The 7,500-nt window shown below is 27.8% G+C and overlaps 1 protein-coding gene across 3 annotated transcripts in view; it reads right to left on the bottom strand.

The window, feature by feature from the left end:
- Positions 1 to 7,500, bottom strand: part of LOC145267103 (max dimerization protein 1-like) — a 217,757-nt gene that overhangs the window by 104,599 nt on the left and 105,658 nt on the right. The gene's annotated exons all lie outside the window — the stretch shown is intronic.

Here is a 7,500-nt window from a genome sequence, read left to right as displayed (position 1 = left end):
AGACTTGATTCCAAACATTTATCTTATATCTTCCCTGTTAGGTTTTCTGAAGTAAATTTTATAGTGTATAAGGATTATTTGATACTGAAGATATTCATAATCGTATCCTATTTCATAAAAGAGGGGAGATATAACATATGAAAAATATTTGGAATCAAGTCTCCCCTTGCTGTTATTTAAGATCATTTGAAACTATAACAGAAAGTTCTAGTCTCCCCTCCATTAAGGCCAGAGGTTTTGGTGATATATAACTGAGCTCTATCCTCTGCTCTGTCATGTGGCAATTATTTGTATCGCAGTGGTTCAGAAGTCTTCACCACTATAAGGAAGGGAGAATTCATATATATATATATATATATATATATATATATATATATATATATATATATATATATATATATACTAGCAGAAGTACCCGTCGTTGACTGGGTTCAAAAACAGCCTACAGAAAATGGACTGTGATTGATGAAAGTATGATAGGTTATGAAGAGGAGGGGGTTGTAAAGAAATAGGTTTTGATACTCAAAAATTTTACTCTAAGCAAAATATGATGAAAGTAGAGATACTTTTGGCGAAAATATATTTGTTTTATATCAACTTTGTTTCCATACGTAGCCAAGAGTGACCAACAAAATGATATTTCCTTACAAAAAGAAAATGTTATATATTATAATATAAATATACAAGAAATAAATGTTACCAAAGTCAATAAAAGTTACTTTTATGGTAGAAAAGTTCATTGGTTTGTATTTTTAAGTAGTTTGTAAAAAAAAATTTTTTTTTAATTCACGAACCGGTTTAAAAAAATCAAAATGGCAGCGACTTTGAAATGGAGAGCCCCGTTTTCAATTTGAAGGAGGGGCACCTAAGCATTCTGTGTTAACAATTTAAGAGAGTTCCGTCAACTTAAGGAATATTTATAAACATATTTTAATGTTTTCCGTTATTTTGTGCTTGAGGAATATTCGATTATGGCATGTGTAGTTTATATAAAAATTAATTTAAGTAGTTATCGCCTAAAATTTTGTTTTAATTTCGGTTCGCTGAAATTATTTCAAGTAAAGAGCATTAAAAACTATTTCAAAACAAAAAAAAAAACATGAACTGAACTTTTATTGACTATGATAACATTTATTTCTTGTATATTTATTTTTTAGGGTAGTCGTTTGTTGGCTTTTCTGCTAAACACTCTTATTAAATAATATCGACGAAATATCGAAAAACAAAGAAACAAAAACAGTTTTGAAAAATAATGAAGCTTTACTTACTTTAGTAAAATAATCCGAAACAGCAAAATGGGATATTAAAAAAGTAAACACATAATTACTTTAGTTTTCTTAAGCAAAGAATCTATATAAATATGAATAAGAAGAAAATGGAACCCTTTTCAAACAGAACAGCTTTGTTTCAGTTTTACAGTATTGAACGGTGTAGTATTGCGCCGTCGGACTCAGGGTTGTACTAATATAATGTAAAGAACATGCAGAAAGGGTTGTAATCAACTGAATTCCTTCTAGTACACTAACAAAAAAGCTTAAACAGATATATAAATAAAAATAAAAAGGTTATGTAAATGTTTTTAAAAAGACACGTAATCACATGAGCAGGATTTTTTCCTTCTTTTGACACGATAACAAGTAACGTTCTTATTTTTTATTATTTATCTATTTTCGTCGAGAATTGTCTAAAGTTCCGACTTATCTTTTTGGTTTTCACTTTAATAAGAACGTGAATTTATGAGGTGAATTTATTCGACACAATATGATTCAACTCAAAAAAATAAATAAAAGCTAACATGAATTAAGATTAAAGTTAAGGCGTTATTGTGGACCCTCACCCCTTTTAAAAAACCTTGTTAAACATTGTGACATATTTACATTCTATGGAGGTCAGGTGCGAACGAACACCCAAAAATTTTATTATACCATATTTCTTCAAACTGAAACATAATTATCAAAGTATACTTACGCAAATAGATATGAAAAGTCTTTGTTAAAGTTTGTGCCATATTTCCATGGAGTACAGGCGTGAACGTAGACCCAACAATTTTATTATACCATCCCTATTTAAGTTGAAACATACTTATCAAAGTAATCTTATGTACATCTATATCAAAAAGCCTTGTAAACGTTTATTTTTCATTTTTTATTTCCATACTTTGGAGGCCAGACGTGAACGCAAACCCCACAATTTTTATGAACCACTCTTCTGCCAGATCAAACATACCCATTCCTGATCCTCGATACATCTTCTATCATTATACATAATCAGATTTTTAAAATAGTCAACCATATTGGAGCCTATTTGTGACCACACACACACACACAGACGTTCAGCTTTATATATATATATATATATACACTTGCAAGGGAGAGTTGCCCGGCTTTGTCTGGTTGTAAAATACGCTTAAATATAATATTTCAATTTGTCCAAATTTTGTATATATTATTATAGAATCGTGATTTTAAAAGTAAAAAAAAAAAGTATTATTTAGGTGCCATCAACTAAAATCGAAACCAAAACTGCAGCATTCAAAGCTAATGAAGTTACTACTGTACTAATGTGACATGCATATGAACCAATAAAAATAAACTAAGACGAATGTATAACATGCTTAACGATTTTTTTCAATTTTGATCCATTTTTGACCCCTTAAAAACAATTTTAGCCATAAAAGAACGGCTCGTAAAAAATCCAATCATTTGAAGCCCCTAGCGCCGCTCTGCGACTTAATTTCAGAGAAGATAGAGTTTGAAAATATGCAGACAGACAGACCGACAAACAGAGAGATAGACATATAGCTATTTGCAGACCGCCTGGCGTTGCCCAGTCGTAAAATATGCATAAATATTATAATTAATGCAGATAAACAGAAATACCGTAGAAATATGTAATTTTAAATTCCTTAATAAAAAATTAAGTAAAAAACGGAAAGAAACTCAGACATGTGCATGCGAGTATTATGTTTCATTTAAACAATTTACTGCTTGTAAGTAAAAAAAAAAAATACTTGAGCTAAGATCAACACCAAAGCCTAAAGCTAGTGAGTCAAGTACGATAGCTTAGACCAGCTTAATCTTTAAAAGTGTTTTCAAACATACTTATTCTAAACATAATGAAGCTGTCATGTGAAAAACCATCATGCGCAGTCATGAAATAGTTGACAAACAGATAAAAATCCGATAACTCTCCCCCCACATACCGATTTTTCAATTTTTACCCCTTAAAGGGACGAAAACCGATTAAAAAGTTTTCCACGTGTCTGAATACCCTATATACCAAATTTCAAATTTGTAGATCAAAAATTCGTTGAGTATATAGGTTGAGAAGTGTCCTCACTCACACACCTCACTTTTATAGATATATAGATATGTGTATGGGCATGACTCAGAGGCTAAGGAATGAGGGTGTAGAGTTGTATGTTTTTGTTTCAGTTCTAGCTGATGGAATTAGTTTTGATCTCATTACCATATATTGAATTCAATATAATAATCGATAGAGTCTCTATAATAATACATAATCTGCATGAATTGAAATATATTTAAGAACATCTACTACAACCAGGCAAAGCCGGGCGATCTGCTATTGTCCAAAGTTGATTAAAACCCAACGTTATTTTTCGTAAATTTTTAAAACTTATTCTCAACTTTGTGAGCAATTTTCCGAATATATACGCGTTTGCACACACACACACACACGCAACAACAACGACCTTCTTTTTGTCTCCTCATGAGGGCAATGATAGAAATGAAGACCATCTTTAATATAAAGAGTATCCAGCTCCCAAAAAGATAGTACAAAAGTAAAAATTGCCTTTTCTCCTCCTTCTCTAACTGAAGAAAGAACAGCTGTTACACTTTCATCCTAGCCATTGTCCACTTTTATGCATGAATATTATCATCCGATCGAAAAAGACAAAAAAAATCTATAAACATTATAAATTTGGTGATTTCATTTTGGAAAGTTCAAATGACTTGTATTTTTTTCCTTCTTTTTTAATGCCCCCCCCCCCCGCCTCACCAATCGAAAGTTGGCAAGCACTTCTCTTAACCAAGCAATATGAAATGTACTTAAAATAAAAATGGTTATAAGAACAATAGTTGAAAGAAAAAACGTTAATAGTTTTATACAAACAGGCATTTACTACTACTACTACTACTGCTGCTACTACTAAATAAAGACTTAAGTGTTATTAATTAGAGTACAAAATCAACTTCTTAAATATCACATTGAACTCAGATGAAAATACTTAGTCGTAGAAGAGGGTGAAAGAGAGAAAAAGGGTAAAAAGTTTTTTATGACATAACAATCTATTCTGCCTTTGTGAAATCTTTTTTTTTCATAATGGAATGACGCAAATAATTAAGAGAAAAACAACCTTAAATATACTTTAATTTATGTAGATTTCATATGTTTTATTATAGAGCCAGTACTGTATTAATATATAGTATTGATTATTATATTGTACTCAATATATAGTATTGCTTATTATATTGTACTCAATATATAGTATTGCTTATTATATTGTACTCAATATATAGTATTGCTTATTATATTGTACTCAATATATAGTACTGATTATTATATTGTACTCAATATATAGTATTGATTATTATATTGTACTCAATATATAGTATTGATTATTATATTGTACTCAATATATAGTAATGATTATTATATTGTACCAATATATAGTACTGATTATTATATTGTACCAATATATAGTACTGATTATTATATTGTACCAATATATAGTACTGATTATTATATTGTACCAATATATAGTACTGATTATTATATTGTACAAATATATAGTATTGATTATTATATTGTATAAATATATAGTATTGCTTATTATATTGTACCAATATATAGTATTGCTTATTATATTGTACCAATATATAGTATTGCTTATTATATTGTACCAATATATAGTATTGCTTATTATATTGTACCAATATATCATATTGATTATTATATTGTACCCAATATATCATATTGATTATTATATTGTACCCAATATATCATATTGATTATTATAGTGTACCCAATATATCATATTGATTATTATAGTGTACCCAATATATCATATTGATTATTATAGTGTACCCAATATATCATATTGATTATTATAGTGTACCCAATATATCATATTGATTATTATAGTGTACCCAATATATCGTATTGATTATTATATTGTACCCAATATATCGTATTGATTATTATGTTGTACCCAATATATCGTATTGATTATTATATTGTACCCAATATATCATATTGATTATTATATTGTACCCAATATATCGTATTGATTATTATATTGTACCCAATATACAATATTGATTATTATATTGTACCCAATATATCGTATTGATTATTATATTGTACCCAAAATATCATATTGATTATTATATTGTACCCAATATATCATATTGATTATTATATTGTACCCAATATATCATATTGATTATTATATTGTACCCAATATATCATATTGATTATCATATTGTACCCAATATATAATATTGATTATTATATTGTACCCAATATATCGTATTGATTATTATATTGTACCCAATATATAATATTGATTATTATATTGTACCCAATATATAATATTGATTATTATATTGTACCCAATATATAATATTGATTATTATATTGTACCCAATATATAATATTGATTATTATATTGTACCCAATATATAATATTGATTATCATATTGTACCCAATATATCGTATTGATTATTATATTGTACCCAATATATCGTATTGATTATTATGTTGTACCCAATATATCGTATTGATTATTATATTGTACCCAATATACAATATTGATTATTATATTGTACCCAATATATCGTATTGATTATTATATTGTACCCAAAATATCATATTGATTATTATATTGTACCCAATATATCATATTGATTATTATATTGTACCCAATATATCATATTGATTATTATATTGTACCCAATATATCATATTGATTATTATATTGTACCCAATATATAACATTGATTATTATATTGTACCCAATATATCGTATTGATTATTATATTGTACCCAATATATAATATTGATTATTATATTGTACCCAATATATAATATTGATTATTATATTGTACCCAATATATAATATTGATTATTATATTGTACCCAATATATAATATTGATTATTATATTGTACCCAATATATAATATTGATTATCATATTGTACCCAATATATCGTATTGATTATTATGTTGTACCCAATATATCGTATTGATTATTATATTGTACCCAATATATAGTATTGATTATTATATTGTACCCAATATATCGTATTGATTATTATATTGTACCCAATATATCGTATTATTATATTGTACCCAATATATCATATTGATTATTATATTGTACCCAATATATCATATTGATTATTATATTGTACCCAATATATCATATTGATTATTATATTGTACCCAATATATCATATTGATTATTATATTGTACCCAATATATCGTATTGATTTCAAAAATTAAAACAAAATATGACTTGGGTGTCATCAACTAGAATCAAAACAAAAACATTTTGCTTTCGTCACTCGAACAATTCGATCTAACAATGCATATCAATTCGACAAATTAACTCAGTTAAATGTATAAATGTATATTTGCACATGCCTTGATCATTTTGACCTCATAGCAGCTATATTTTTGGCTAACACTCGAATCGATTTTGTTCTACAGCTCAGAATACCATATATATCAAGTTTCAAGTTTGTAGATCAAAAAGTGACACGATTGTATAAAATCAACAAACTTTCTAGATTTCATTTTCAACTTTGATAAAAATATATATGAGCTATAAAAGGTAGGAAGACTGAGTGCAATGTATATATATATATATATATATATATATATATATATGAAGGGAGACGGGGATGGGGACGGGGCTAGAGTTCTGACATACCAACATATTCTGACTTTGTGAAACCCTTTTTTTATAATGGAATGATGTAATCATTGGATGTTATAAACGTTTCAGGTGATGTAAGCTCCAACATTCTTCAGGTGTGCCTTGCCGAACTCTGGAAGCTGAATAGAACTTCAAACAAAACCTTTTGATCACAATCTGGGCGGCTTTTTTGTCATTCCACCCGCCATAACTGGGCAAAAGACCTCGTTTGTAATCGTATTCCTGTTTTCAGCCATATTGAGGACTGAGCTTTCAAAAGACTGTTCAGTTAGAACTGATTATAACTTAGCACTTAAAGCCATTGTGCCATAGATCCTTTAGAAACATGATACAACATCCATTATAAAATATATTCCTAGTCTTATCGAATGTACACTTGACAATTAAGGAGAGCTATTTAAACTACTAGAAATGCATGTACGTATGTATGTGTATATACATGCATACATACATACATATCTATATGCATACACACATATTATATATATATATATATATATATATATATATATATAAACACCTGTATCTTTGTAT

This window comes from Euprymna scolopes, chromosome 42 (assembly GCF_053919585.1).
Source record: "Euprymna scolopes isolate OS-2025 chromosome 42, ASM5391958v1, whole genome shotgun sequence".
Lineage (NCBI taxonomy): Eukaryota > Metazoa > Mollusca > Cephalopoda > Sepiida > Sepiolidae > Euprymna > Euprymna scolopes.
The sequence above is the reverse complement of the archived record's forward strand: the minus strand, read 5'-3'. Positions and strand labels throughout refer to the sequence as shown.